The sequence below is a fragment of the Carassius auratus genome, unplaced genomic scaffold, assembly GCF_003368295.1.
Source record: "Carassius auratus strain Wakin unplaced genomic scaffold, ASM336829v1 scaf_tig00016892, whole genome shotgun sequence".
Taxonomy (NCBI): Eukaryota; Metazoa; Chordata; class Actinopteri; order Cypriniformes; family Cyprinidae; genus Carassius; species Carassius auratus.
Window position 1 is genome coordinate 4,435 of NW_020524718.1, and position 15,292 is coordinate 19,726.

Below are 15,292 nucleotides of genomic sequence, written 5' to 3' on the forward strand. Positions count from 1 at the left end.
GACTTGAGTAGAAGTAGAAGTGCTCTTTAAGCACAACACTTAAGTAGAAGTACTAAAGTATTCAACATTTTTTGTACTTAAGTATTGCAAGTAGTCTATTTTAAAATTTACTACTCAAGTACTGAAAGTAAAAGTAGAAGTATTGTGTTATGTAGTTATTAAAGAAAGTAGTCAAAAGTTTGAACATTTTTGTTCAAAATAGTAATTGTTTTTACTATTTCAAATGATTAACCTAAAGGACAATCACAATTCCTTTGACTGTAACTTTGGTTACTAGGGTTAGTTAGCCCAATTTGCAAAACGATGTCATTAATAACTTACCCTCATGTTGTTTCAAACCCGTAAGACATCAGAGGGTCATTTAGAATTTTTTGAAGCATCGAAAATACATTTTGGTCCAAAAATAGCAAAAACTACGACTTTATTCAGCGTTGTCTTCTCTTCCGTGTCTGTTGTAAGACAGTTAAAACAAAGCAGTTTGTGATATCTGGTTCGCGAACGAATCATTCGATGTAACCGGATCTTTTTGAAACAGTCCACCATCCGGATCGTTTTAAACAGTTCGCGTCTCCAATACGCATTAATCCACAGATGAATTAAGCTGTTAACTTGTTTAATGTGTCTGACACTCCCTCTGAGTTAAAACAAACCAATATCCCGGAGTAATTCATTGACTCAAACAGTACACTGACTGAACTGATGTGAAGAGAGAACTGAACATGAACACCGAGCCAGATAATGACTCGTTCACGAGTCAAGAACCGTTTCTGTCAGACGCGTCCGATTCGTGAACCGAGGAGCTGATGATACTGCGCATGTGTGATTTAGCGTGACGCAAACCGACACACAGAACGAACTGATTCTTTTGGTGATTGATTCTGAACTAATTCTGTGTTAATGTTATGAGCCCAGGTGCAGTCAACGCCAATGACGCCATTGCATCGAGCGCAAAAGAATCGGTGAACTGTTTTCTTCAAGTGGTTTATTGAATCGAACTGTCAGAAAGAACTAACGTTACTGGTCATCCGAAAACCGATGCAACCGGTTCTTGACTCGTGAACGAGTCATATCTGGCTCGGCTCGGTGTTCATTTCTCTCTTCACAGCAGTTCACTTCAGTCAGCACGCGCACTCTTCTTAATCGCTTGATTCGCACAATGATGTGCCAGCTTCATCAAACCTGCCATCTACAGTTCTGGCAGTGGTTTGTAATGGAATTATTCGTAACATTATTATAATTGTAACGAGTAACGATGCAGCACATAAAAAAAAATATCGGAGTAAAAGTATTAAACTCAGCGAAAATATGTACCGAAGTAAAAGTGGAAGTAGGAGAAAAAAATAATACTCTAGTAAAGTACAGATACCGCCTTTTAGTACTTAAGTACAGTAGCGAAGTAGTTTCTACTTCGTTACTATACATCTCTGTATATATATATATATATATATATATATATATATATATATATATATATATATATATATATTTTTTTTTTTTTTCAATTCTTATTTTAATTTTATTTTTTGTACTTTTGTTATGTGCTTGTTTAATTTTTATTAATTAGTTTATTTTATTTTTCTATTTCTATTTAATTTTTTAATTTTTTTGTTGTTTTTATTTTTATTTTTTTTAGTACTTAAACTAGTAATTTTTTATTTAAGTTAGTCACCAGGGAAACGTATCTCATTTTCTGTTTAAGTGTTTTGAGTTTACATTTCATCTAATATTTATTTCAATAAAAGAAAAATATTTTTTAAAGTAGTTTTAGTTTTAGTTAACAGTAACAACACTGGTGACAACAAACTATAGCAATGTCACAGTAACTTGGTAAGGAAGAAAGAGAAAGTGGGAGTATTTGTGCATGTGCAGGAAAAAGAAAGCATGTGAGAGGAATAATGAAAGAGAGAGAATTGTCAAGAGCATCATTGTGTAATGCTAATGGGAACCATTCCCCTTACAGCTGATATCTAATGAGTTTTCATCAATCATCTCCCTTATTGTTTCATTTAGGAGATTTGATAAAGAGCTTGTTTTTGTTTTTTTCAGACATCTCAATCCTCCTATGTTTCTCTGGTTTCTTTAGAGCTTCACACTGAAGCCTCTAGACCTCTCATGGACGTCATTTTGGAGCCCCTACAAGGACACGGCCCCACACTGGAACAGGTCTACTGGGGAAATGTGTGAATGTGTGTGTGTAATGGAAAAGGTGGGACTAGATCCATCATACTACAATACGCTTAGAAGGTGCAGGTGTTCATTGTGTGTGTGTGTGTGTGTGTGTGTGTTTGTGTATTTATGAGACAGTTCAATATTATACATATTGCACACTGAATGTCCATTTTCCATGAAGTGTTGGATCTTTTTTTTCCTGAGATGAAGCTACACAACTGCTCAAAACTGTTGTTGTAGCAAAAATATGCTAATGCAATCCCCAAGTCACCAAATCATAAATTCTCTCTCCCAACCATCAAAGGTTTTCAGAAATCCCTGGCAACCACATAAACAACCCACAGCTTGTGTGGCGGTGTGTGGTTGTGCATGTGTATAATAAAGACAGACATTCGAAGAGAGAGAGAGAGAGTCTGGTTTCAATAAGGGAACATAAGCAAGTGTCACATACACCACCCTTCCCTTGAAGATTAGCTTGGGGAGGGGGGTTTGGGGGGGGGTGTAAACCATGCAATCATTTTTTTCACATTAGACTTTATGGATGCAAAGAGAGAGAAAGAGAAACCCAGATTCAGAATGAGACAGAAGCTATGACTGACCTATGAATCCCTTTATTAATGACACTCACAGTACATTCCTAGTTATGTGCTTTAGCTTGTAATGAACCAAAAGGGTGAATGTTTTGAGGGTGAATGGGATTTAATCCAGACAACAGAATTTATTGATGCTACATGTAGCTCAGAAATACTAAAATTTGGCATATAACTTCTATTGCATTGCTTGAACTGTGGACATGAATAATAGCTCAAAATGTATGACTTGAGGAGAGGTGCATTATCATTAAACATTTTAAGTTGACTAACTATCACTAACTATTCTAAGAATTCAAATTGACAGTTTTTACCTGTCTGATTTTGAGGGGGTGGGGGGGGGGGGGTTACCTGGCAGTTGTTGTTATGGTTAATCACAACTGAAACTATTAAAATAATTTTTTTTGATTGAAATTAAATGTAAGTATTAAAAGAAAAACAACAGAAATCAGGAAATGTTGCTTTGGCAACTTACTGAAATAAAAGAGTTTAAGTTGATAATAAAATAATAAAAAATAATAAAATGAAATAAAGCTAAATAGAAATATTAGTAAAATGATGAAAAAATTCAAAACATAAAAATAAATTATAATTCAAAATTCTAGAAAATTCATCTAGAACACGCTAACAAACATATAGCATGTTCTTACAATGTCTGAGAATATTAGCATTTAACATTCTTGACCTTGAATCGGTCTTGCATGAACTAACCAAGAATCTGTATACAGGTGCCAATGTCCTCTGGAGGAGAGAAAGAGTGAGAACACTACAGTACTGTACCGTTTAAGTGCCCACTTTTAGAACAAAATTTGTCCTTGGCCTAGATGTGCCATTACTCAAATCTCCCCACAGGTGAAACCATACAGTACATCCATTTAATGCAAAACTCTCAAATGTCACAGTCTAGCGATCTAGGGCATTCAAGCTAAGTCAAAGTGTTTATTTGGTCACCAAAGTCCCTTTCAAGGAAAGTCAGTTCACTTGGCAGCCATATTTTCAACACCTCCAAGCAGCTACCTACAGTATACTGAATGAGAAAATACCAAAAACTGCTTGCCAAAACCCACATTTTAGTAACAAAGCAACAAAAGTTCATATAAATTTTGTTGTTTTTAATGCTCAAATTGCATCAAAAAATATATATATTTCAGGCTGAAGCAGCCATGTCCACTAACAAGTGCATATCTCACAACACTGTTTCTGTGGGAACCGGAGCCTAAAAGCAGCTGATGACTTTACCAACTGACAATTTTTTTGGAAAGCGGGACTTATTCCACAATAGCTTGCATTGCATTTTCTCTAGCTCATAGTTAAATGACTGAAACATCTATAATCTTTGTGCTGGGTTTCAACACTGTGGAAGTGTACTGATCTGACACTCAAAAATGACTTTGTTGTGCCCTAATATAATGTAAGTGTTTTAATCATATTACATAATGCTACAGTAGCAAAACCAGTTAATTCGATTTTTTACCTAATGGCATCCAGATAATTTTTTCCATCTTATTTGTTTAATTTGCATTACATTATTTGGATTTTCATGTACCAGCCAGTAAGATTTAATATTCAAAATGATTGAATGTATATTGGAATTTCAGCATTTATTTTTCCTTGTCAATCTTTGCTTGTTTTTAGCATAAAATCACTTTTCTCACGTGCATCACTCTCAGGCAGCAGTATATGGTGGGCATTTTCTTAATATTCAGTCATGAAACAAAGGTGTCTACCTCACTTTCCCTAAACCATTACCCTGCAGTGAGTCACTGTTGCACCTGAGAGAAACTGCCATTATTTGTCTATTATTTTGATTTTCAAAAACGTCACTACTATTTGGAATCTGCCTTTTTATTTAGCTAGTGAACAAGCACATTACTAATATACTGCCAATACATAGCTCATCTGGCATGTGTTGTTGACTAATAATAGTAATTGTAATAGTTTACTCTCCTAAAACTCTTTTAGGGTTTATTTAGGGTAGAAGCTCTCAGTTGAACTATTAGACCGGTGAGGTCCCCTGTTCTGCTAGAGTAAAGAGTGAGTTCAGAGAATACTGGTTTACATCCAGACTGGAGTCTTTTGGGATTGAGCTTGGAGCCGTTGTCAGGCACCCCAGTCAGCAGGGAGTCTGTCTCTGTCACCGCATGTACATGTGGAGCATGAGCCTTTTGACAATGTTGTTTGAATAATTGTGTTTGATTATGCTTGTGTGCACATCTGTCTTCTTGGCTGATGCTTTCTTAAAGTATTTTCTGTGCAGTTATATGTGAGTTAACTGAAAGTGCATGTCATTGTGTGTGTGTCTTTGTGCATTTATTGTGTGTTTGTGTCTGTTTTCCAGTTCATAACTGTCAGGTCCTGGATGGTGGCCTGTTCCCTCGTGGTAAAAGCTGTTGTTTGCTTGATGCATCTGTCGTTCTGTACAGTATGTCTCTCCAGACAACTCTCACAACACGATACCTCTCTGTTAACTTCACCTCAGCTTTAAACAAACAGTGCAGCTTCAGAGTGACAGCTTCTCTCCTATATATGGTCAAAGACCTTATTTCATCCGACGTCATAGCGTCATGTGGTCCTCACTTTTCGCCCTGGCCGATTTTGTTTCCATCACTTGCTGCAAGGAGATACATATACAGTATCTCTGTGTGTGTGTGTGTGTGTGTGTGTGTGTCAGTAAGGTTTTTTAATACTTCAATTTAGCGAGGATGCATTACATTGCTCAAAAGTGACAGTGGAGACAATATTCTGAAAGATTTCTGTTCTGTTGAGTTTTTTTCTATTCATCAAAGAATCCTGAAAAAATGCATCATGTTTTCCACAAATATATTAAGCCGAAAAACTTTTTTTCAGCATTGATAATAATTATGTTTCTGAGTTTCTGAGTCCCAGACTCAGTTTCTAAATGTTCCTAGGGCATCAAATCAGCATTTTAGAATGATTTCTGAAGGATCAGGTGACATTGATTACTGAAATAATGGCTGCTGGAGATTAATAAAACAATAATTAATAATAAAATCATTAAAAAAGACAAGAATTAATTACATATTTTAAAAAAAAGTGATTTACGTTTTACAAAATATTTCACAATACTGTTTTACTGCAGTTTTGACCAAATGAGTCTTAGTGAGAATAAAATAAAAAATGTTACCAATCACAAACATTTGAACGTTAGTGTAGTTCAACATTTCATGACAAGCTGCACCTGCACCTTCCTCAGAACTGTCCCCACCATCTTTTTAAAAAAGAAGACACACTATAGTATAGTGAAGTGGTTTCTTAGTCACATAGTGTATACATGAAGACTACTTTTCTTGACTAGAGTGCTTTAATCATTTTATAAAAGCATAATCGCTTCAATTCACAGTTGATGAGATGCTATGAGAACACTCTCATCCCAAAAGCAGCATTATTGCCTGGTGTTACTGCAGAAAACTTGTGGTGGCCTTTGTTTAAAACTCCCTTTGTACCTAAATGCACACTACTCAATTATTCAGTTACATTTGAGAGATTTGATGGTCTGATGTGAAGTGGCTTTTCATTGCAATTTTTTCCTTTTTCTTGGAATCGTATGAATAGTTTTGCATATTTGCTGTATTATTTACCATACGGCAAAGTATTATTTATAAATACTGTAATAATGCTGCCTATAAGACACCTTGTTTTAGTCAAAGTTGCGTTGGGCTAAATAAGTAGTTTTTTAGACTACTTGTATTTTTTATATTTAATTGCAGTGGGGTTTTTAGGTAGAAGGTGAGTATTAAAAATCAGATGAAACTGATGAAATCCATGCATGTTAAGGATGCTGACTTAGAAGGTAGCTGTCTATGAAGACAGTAGTAAACAAGGTTTTTGTTTTGTTTTTTGCAACAATGAAAATTATTTTAGTGCTGATATAAAAATGATGAGATAATGAAGAGAGTAATGAGTATGCAAGTCAATTGCTTGTTCCTTTTAAGGAAATTACCTAGTATACAATGATTTACCATTGTTTAAAGATTCAGGAGTAATGGCCAAGGTATTACAGTACACCATTTATTTTTATAATGGCAGTAAATCATGGCATTTATGCTGGAGTCCTCCTCTTCTCTCTGTAAAGTGTGTGTGGAGAGGACAGCACGGAGTCAGAAGCTTCACTCTGAGATAGCAGTTGGGAGGTTAAGTGCTGTAATAAAACTACAAAGGACAATGTGGTCACTCACCACAATGTGGTGCTGCCAGGCTTGAGCGTTTGGTATTGGGTGTATAATTACAAAGAAGAAAGACAACTCAAGACTCTTATTAGCCAAATGTTTAAAGTAGAAGTACAGCCCACTGTGTAAGCTGTAAGGTATATATTTATGCTTGATGGTGTGATTTTGTGTGTGTGCATAACTGAATGTATTAAGCAGGTGAATTTTACAGTGTAGCCTTCAGCCCTCTTGACCTCATGAATATTGCATCAGTGGACTGAGGGCATGCAGAAGCGTGGATGAAATATTTACTGCTGTACCACCTCCACCTCCATTCTTGTTTTAGGCAAGTGTTTGTTCTAACTATGATGAACCACTGTGTAAATAACTGGCCTTTATGTGCACATTAACCCTTAAAGGCATGTGTGTTTTACACATTATTAATACTCACATTTTACCTCACATTTACAAATTGCCCAGATGCAAAAATGTCAAGCATTTTAGTCAAGAAAATAATAATATTGAATATATTCTGTTATATTCTGGTATTTTATTTGTCACTTATCATATAGAAATTATGAACAGGATTCATTACTTGTGTAGTGCATTTATATTTTAAAACACAACAACATATAGGCCTATCCACCTTATTTTGCAACGTTTCCAGCTGTTTTGTGAATGTGCGAGACTTCATCAGCTACTATAGGGAAATGACAAGTTCATAAAAAAGACAATACATTAAAATAATACAGTAAAAAAAAAAAAAAAAAAAAATCATGATCAATGTTTTTTTCTCTCTCTCTTAGACACTTAATCACAGAAGAAGTGGTAGGGCCCAAAAATAAATAAAATGATGAGGTAGAGGGTGGAATGAGATTCTGAGTCACTAAAGGGTTTTTAGTGCAGTTTCTAATACAGTATTTTTGCTTAAATATACTATATTAAGAACTGTACTGATCCAAAATGAAGGAGGTATCATGTAAACACAGTGATAGTGTAGTGTAGGATATAGAAGATTTAAGTTAATTTAAGTTATTTACCCATGTTCGAGGTAAAATAATAATAATAATTTTTGTAAAATAATTTTTGTAACTGATCTGAGTAACAAAACTTGTATAACATTTACTTTTGTAGATTCAGTGATGAATTGTATTAATGTTAATCATATTAATTTGAGTAAATATTCTGAAACATATAACCTTACAATACATTTCACATAACGTTCATATGAACAGTATCTTGAGTCCTCATTCGTCACTGGTCCGTGTAGCCCGGATGTCCACTTTGGCGTTTGGTGACCATGTTGGTGACGCAGTTCTGCCACCTTGAGGTCATAATAGTGATATTGCAGCAACAATTGTGGGGAGACGCGCTAACTGCGTGCGCACACTACACACTTTGAAGACGGTGCTGGAAGACAGAGGGCATTTTATAATATTGAAAATTGCATATTATTTCCCCTTCTGAGATTTCTACCATTTGTGTAGTGATGGAGCTGAAGACGGTAACGTTAACCCAGGCGAACGGTTTCTGCATCATACCCGTATTCCCTTTCGAAAGCCAGCAACAGGACCCCGACCATGCCTCCACCCATCTGTCCTCCTCAAACCTGAACCCAGATCAGCAGAGTGTGACCCCGATGACCCACACATCAGGAAGCTCAGCAGGTCATCCCTCTTATTCACTGTATTGGGCCCTTCTCAACAAAGCTACCAGGGAAAGCATAATGAAATATTTCACCCTTATCTGTTATTAAATCATTTAGATGTCCCAGATTAATGTGCATTTAAGTAAAAAATTCTCACTGTAAATTTAATTTTATTAATTCTTTTTTATGGTAAAATACAATAAAATATATAAAAAAAATACAAGTAAAAAATATATATTTAAAATATTGTATTGTTTCTACCAGTGACAGTGTAAGCATCTGTTATTCTGGTTCACTTTTATCATTCATTTAATTGTAATTAAATAAAACAATTCAAGGCGTTCACGACATAAGATACCATAGGAAAAGTTCTGGAAATTAAAAAATACCTCAATTAAAAAGTTGTTACAATCCCACTTCTTTTTCCCCAACAGAGAGAATTTTAATGAGTAAGTGCTGAATATGTGTCATGATTATGGCTTGAATGTGATTGATGGAAAGCTTGGATGTGATGGAAATTTAGTGTTACATTTGCAGTCTGTGTTAATTGTCTCAGTCTCATCTATTATAGAAGCATGAGGCCAACTGTATTGAATTTACTGAAGGATCACAATCTTTTCCTCTCTTTTGTCAGACAAGTCCAGTGTCTGACAAAACTTCTCGGTACGGCCTGGATCCTCAGCTTCTACGCAGTGTGGTAAATCAGCTTGCCCTCTTATTCTCTAATGTTTCTTTCAAGACAGCTCAGGTTTGGTTGCAGTGTTGTGTATGGCTGATTTGTTTTGTCTCAATGTATGTGTCCTCTGTCTCCAAAATGTTCAGGTCCATGTGATTAAAGAGGACAGGATCCAGTAGGAGGGGAAATCTTCAGTTCCCCGTCTCTGCTCAACACAATGCACCCTGGAGGACAGAGGTACTATCACTGCTGCCCAAGGTAGCCATATTACCTTTTGACTTCATAGATTCACATGAAAAATAAATGTGATACACCTGGCTTTTGTATCACAGCAGCTTTTGTTTGTACTTTGTTGTGAATTATTCTGACTTTAACTGACTTTCAGACAATAATGGAGCTAGGCACACAAAGGAAATGAAATATTGACAGCTGCTGTTCTTATAATCAGACATCATGATAATCAGCTGTTGTTTTCCAGTCTTATAAATTCAGCACCACATTAATGGCGGAGTCATGCTGACACTAGGACAAACATACATTTCCATTACAGCTTCACTTATCTTTTTGTTTTAATTATGCTTTTAATGCTTTTAATAATAATTTAGTAATAATTATTTAGTAATCCACGTCCTACACCTATGTCACTATTATTTGTCTTATTTGCCAGGATGTTGAATTGTGTGGGTGTGAATCATGTTGAGAAATTTTGAGAAATCTCAATCACCTTCACATACTCTTCAGTGCTTTACTAATTATTTTAAAGATGAAATACTATTATACACGTGTTGTTCGAATGTTTTCCACAGCGTGATGTGCCAGTTTGAGGCTGAAGATTGTGTTAAGGGCTTTGCACACTGCGGGGCCTTCATGATCCCTGCTATGAGCTAGCAGGACTGCAGGCAAAGATTCTACTGTCCTTTCTGCTACAAACTCACAGAATGTAAGTCTTGTTTGGCCTGCAGTCTTTTTTCACATTTCGGTTAAAGATGTCCACATATGTTCTCCCATTTTTGGTCAAACTTTCTTTTTCTCATAGTGCCATGGCAGCAGAAAAGAAACCTGAGATCAGTCTTGGCCCATATGATACTGCAAAAACAGGAATGGCGTGAATTTGTTTTGAACTTTAATTTTTCTCTTGTTTTATACTATGTATTGTAATACAAACAACTAATTCAAAGCATGATCATGTTTTGTTTTTATTTTAAAATATACACTACAGTATATATTTATCTGTCCAAAAGAAGTTAAATAAAATGCATCTATCTATAATAAAAAGTGCCTCACATGGTTCCGTAGAGTGAACAAAGGCTTCCTGAATCGATACGTTTTTGTAAGAAAAATAACCATATTTAAAACGTAATAATCAGTTTAATCTAGCTTTTGTTCACTGTTGTACACGGAAGCAGCTCCAGGCGAAGACATATGAGGTTGGAAAGTGACGAACACAGAATCGCAGGGTGAAGAATAAAAAAACAAAACAACGGTCATGAATTAGTATGAATTATATGAAGTACAAAACAAGGATTTGTAAAGAAGACTGTCAGAGGATTTCGATATAAGCCAAGAGGAGACTGGTTTTCCTTTGCTAAAGTAAGGAAACTTTAGCCCCTTTCACACTGCACGTGGGTCCCGGAAAATTGCCGGGTCGCCTTCTATGTGAATGCAAACAGGTCCCGGGTTTGATCCCAGCTTGGGGACCTAGTAGCATTGCCGGGTTCAATCCTGGAACGAGTTCTGTGTGAACAAAAGGCAGAAATAATGCCATAAAGGGTGTGTCGTAATGATGACGCATGCTATCGTGCGACTCTTTTAATAGGTGTTTTGAAGGCAGATCAACATTCGCGATGAAAAAAAGATGTGCAAACTGTAATGAAGCAGAGATCAGTTAGCTCATCACTATCCACGCTTAAGCTGAGATCGTTTGCCAGCTTAAGTGAAAGTTAACGTGAACTAGCGTTTTCGACTCGTAGTTTAGAAGATCATAGTGAAGAATTATCGTTATAGCAAGAGGCAAAAGGTTACCAATAGTCCTTTCTTCTTGGGCAGAGTTCTACAGGAAATTTCACTTTTCAACCCTGAATCGGAAGATAGATCCAGCTCACAAGAGCTTCCTGTTTCTGCAGGACTGAAGATTCTTCAGGCAAGAGCCTTAATATGAGTCTTAAACATGCATGTGCTCTTGCTGAAAAATTCTACATCTGTGCTGCATGCCTCACCTTGTTTCTGAAAGCACAAATCAGAAAAACTCCTCTGGTTTCTTCAGCTCTAGCAAAGTGAAGGTGATTTAAAGAGCATGTATTATTTTCCACAATATTAGCCATAAAGGTAGTTTTGAGGTTTATATAAAAGTTTCCTCTTGGTTTCATGTTAGTCCATCTTCCAAGGACCAGATTCCTCGATCTCATTGGCTAAAGAGTGCTGCAGTGTGCACATCTTTGTGTTCTCCCATCAGGAAGTAGGCGGGGCTTTGCCAGGGCACATCCCCTTTCTCACAGGGGGTGGTGTCATCTGCTATAACAGACTACAGGTAATAAATGCCATCTGCACTCAGTCAACATCAGTAACACCCTCATGTCCTATTACATCAGATGTAGAAAACCTTAGAGCCCAGTTTCTCTAAAACTGCTTTACAGATTTGAAATTTCAAAACAACCCTATGGCTGCCTCGAGAATTAGCCTGGAATGTCATAATGGTTGGTACTTGTTAAAAGTCTCTGCTGCTAATACAAGGTTTTTCTAGACATCTTATTAACTGAAAGTGTTACAAAGTTCGCCTTCCTGCTCTATTATCATAGTCGCCCTGAGCAAGCCACTTTATCCAGTGCTGCTTTGAGACGACTGTTCCTGCATTTAGAGCACTGTAGCAATGGACAAAAAAATATTTTTTCTTTTTCTTTTTCTTCATAAACAAAATTGAAAAAAAAAAAATTATTCTGTCCACTTCCCTCTGTGTGAAGAGAACTGGATTGAGCACTCAGAAGAGGAGTGACAACCATGTTTAATGTAGTGTGAACAAACCTTGTCAATTCATACTGTGTCTTTCTGTGTATTTTTCCTTTGCGGTAAGAGATGGAACAGGAATGCTTCCGAGCTGATTTGAGCAGATGTGTGAACATGCAGATGGCCTTCAAAGTTTAACTCCGAGTTTTTGTCAGTAAAGGTCACCACAGGGGCATCTAAAACCTAGATTCTAAAACAGGGAGGAACTGAGACTGAGAAGAACTAAATATAAAGACTGTAGTTTAGCTTTCAATTAATTTTATTGTATGATGCTTTCTTTTTGAGATGTAATCAAATTAGACACAGAGCATATGGGTCATAGTCTAAATAAAACATGACGATTTGCCAAATATATAATCTTTTTTTAGTACTAGAATAGATAGTCACTTCTTCATAACTTGAATTCAATGTGTGAATACCAGATATTATTGGTAGATAGCTACTATATATTATATTAACATCTCAATCACTGTGTTTTGCAGAGATGCGCTTATCTGGTTGCTATGGCTCCTTCATCACCGATCCTGACTCTTACTGTGTTGCCATGGCAGCGCTTGATTGGCGCACAGCTCTGGCATTTGAGTTCACTCACAACAAGTCTTTGGATAAAACGAGGGGTGTAGCCTTACAGGAAGTATTGATGTGATGTCGGTGAATGTATGGATTGATATATAATCATAAATTATCATATTAAATCATATATAACATTTTGTTTAATAAATTACACTTATCTGAGAGTAATGGATATGATAAATAATTTAATATGCTGTTTATTTAATGTATTTGTTATTATTCATCTGTTTGATTCCCTTCTCATTTGCTGGTGTAGTTTGTGCTATCATGTATTTACTCTTCTGGAGAGAACATGACACGGATGCACACTGTTATTCTGTCCACTTCCTGTCAGCTGCTAGACACCTTTAGAAGCAGCCAGGCCGAGACGCTCCTCACATTCTACTGCAAGAAAAGTATAAAAACAGTGTTTGTTGTCTGTTGCATACAGTAATGTGACCATACTGCCTACAACATTCTTAAAACCAAGATGAAATCAAAAGTTGAAGGTGAAGGTGAATTAAAGAGCATGCATTTTTTTCCACAATATTAGCCATAAAGGTAGTTTTGAGTTAAGTTTTTTATGTATCTGCTTCCGCTTAGTTTCATGTTAGTCCATGTTCCAAGGACCAGATTCCTCGATCTCATTGGCTAAAGAGTGTGTCACTCAAGGCTGCAGTGTGCACATCTTTGTGTTCTCCCATCAGGAAGTAGGCGGGGCTTTGCCAGGGCACATCCCCTTTCTCACAGGGGGTGGTGTCATCTGCTATAACAGACTACAGGTAATTAATGCCATCTGCACTCAGTCGACATCAGTAACACCCTCATGTCCTATTACATCAGATGTAAAAAACCTTAGAGCCAAGTTAGGCTGCCTCGAGAACTTATCATAATTAACAGTTTATAATCAGTTGTTTTTATTCCACTGAGCTCAGTGTTTATAACTTTACTTTGTGTGTGTGTGTGTGTGTGTGTGTGTGTGAGTGTCAGTGTATTCACTAGCACTGGAGAGTCCGCTGCAGTCCCTTTTTAAAATGATAGATAGTCTAATATACTGTTACCCCAGTCTCAATTAATTTTACCATTCATTAGCCATATTAACGGTGCAGACACAGATAATAATATTGAGAAGTTATTCTAAGTGAATCCTATAAATGAATCCTATTTCGTTTGAATAATAGAGTCTTGAATATCATTCTGCTCTCTCTTTCTCTGTGTGTGTCTTTCTTTCTGTCAGCTGGTGTTGCCTCAGTTTCTGAAAGTCCTACCTGTCTACGTTTACAGTTTTCGCAAAAGTGAAGTGCTGCTGCCTGGTCCGCGGAGCTCTGTACATCAGCATCTAAGACTGCGTGGCCTCATTGTCTCCATGGACACGCTGAGCACTGCTTCCCAGTTCTACCCACTTATTCTGCCTCTGGTGAGAGACAGACATCTAGAACATTCTGTTCATCCAAATTAGTCACTGAAATGAGACAGTTTCCTTGTCTGTAAGAATTTGTAATTCTCTGTTGGATTGTTATACACATGGCAGTATTTAGAGATGCCACATTCTTCACTACTCTAGCAATAAATGCATTTACTGTACTCTCTCTATTTGTAGCATTTTATGTTTTACTTATTATTTCGAAAGTTCTGGCAGCAAAGACCGTTATAATTAGGAGTGCACAATATATTAGAATAGAATATTAGAATCACATTGGATGTCTGCTGATATTAGAAATTTATTTTGTAATTTATGATGAGTATTGGATATATATCGATCGATACTGAATATTTAATTGTCTATTTTTAGATTTGGATTTTCTTTGTTGTCACATAATGCCTGCTTAAACTTTTTAAAATTTTTAAAAACACTAATTTATATTATTAAATGTAATCTTTAGCTAATCTTAAAATGAATGTCCATTTTTAATACTGTATATTTCAGTGTTGTAATGCCTACATTCACTTACAGCATTTAAAATGATTTATTTTAGTTTTAAAGTTGTATTTCTAATTTATTTATTTAGACAAAATTGTATGAATAGAATAAGTTATCATCTGCCATTTATTGGTTATTTACCATAGCAATTATATTACTATCAGTTTTTTGGTATTGGCCAGATTTTTTATTATACAAAGCATAATGAAAAATTATGTATTTCATTGTACGAAAAGAAAAAAAAAAGAACAGGGAAAATCCATGTCAGATTTAAGGCCAATTCAAACTTCCTCCCTCTCTTCTGACGGGTTGATGACGCCTCTGTGCTGTGCGCTGCCCTGTCTCTAGTCTGGATCCAGGGGGTTTGTTTCTGATCTACTGCCCACTGGCACCGCTGCTTTGAGTGGGCAGCTGTGTGCCTCCTCCTACTCTTCTACAGCCTTTCAACACCAACTCCCTCTCCTACCTCACATCTGGAGAGGTGAGGCGGGGACACATTTAGTTGGTGTCTACATTAACATTTATTCATTTAACAGAGTTTATCTAAAGTGACTGACAAATGAGAACAAG

General features: G+C 36.2%; 2 long non-coding RNA genes across 2 annotated transcripts; both read left to right on the top strand.

Moving 5' to 3' along the window:
• Window positions 1–8,380: 8,380 nt before the first annotated feature.
• On the top strand, window positions 8,381–12,073 carry LOC113075355 (uncharacterized). The gene is made up of 5 exons (XR_003280926.1): window positions 8,381–8,592; window positions 9,208–9,270; window positions 9,396–9,486; window positions 10,056–10,189; window positions 10,286–12,073. It is a non-coding gene; the product is annotated as an uncharacterized LOC113075355 (long non-coding RNA).
• A 155-nt stretch (window positions 12,074–12,228) lies between these two features.
• Window positions 12,229–14,433, top strand: LOC113075356 (uncharacterized). Its single transcript, XR_003280927.1, has 3 exons — window positions 12,229–13,316; window positions 13,405–13,583; window positions 14,039–14,433. It is a non-coding gene; the product is annotated as an uncharacterized LOC113075356 (long non-coding RNA).
• The last annotated feature ends 859 nt before the right edge of the window (window positions 14,434–15,292 follow it).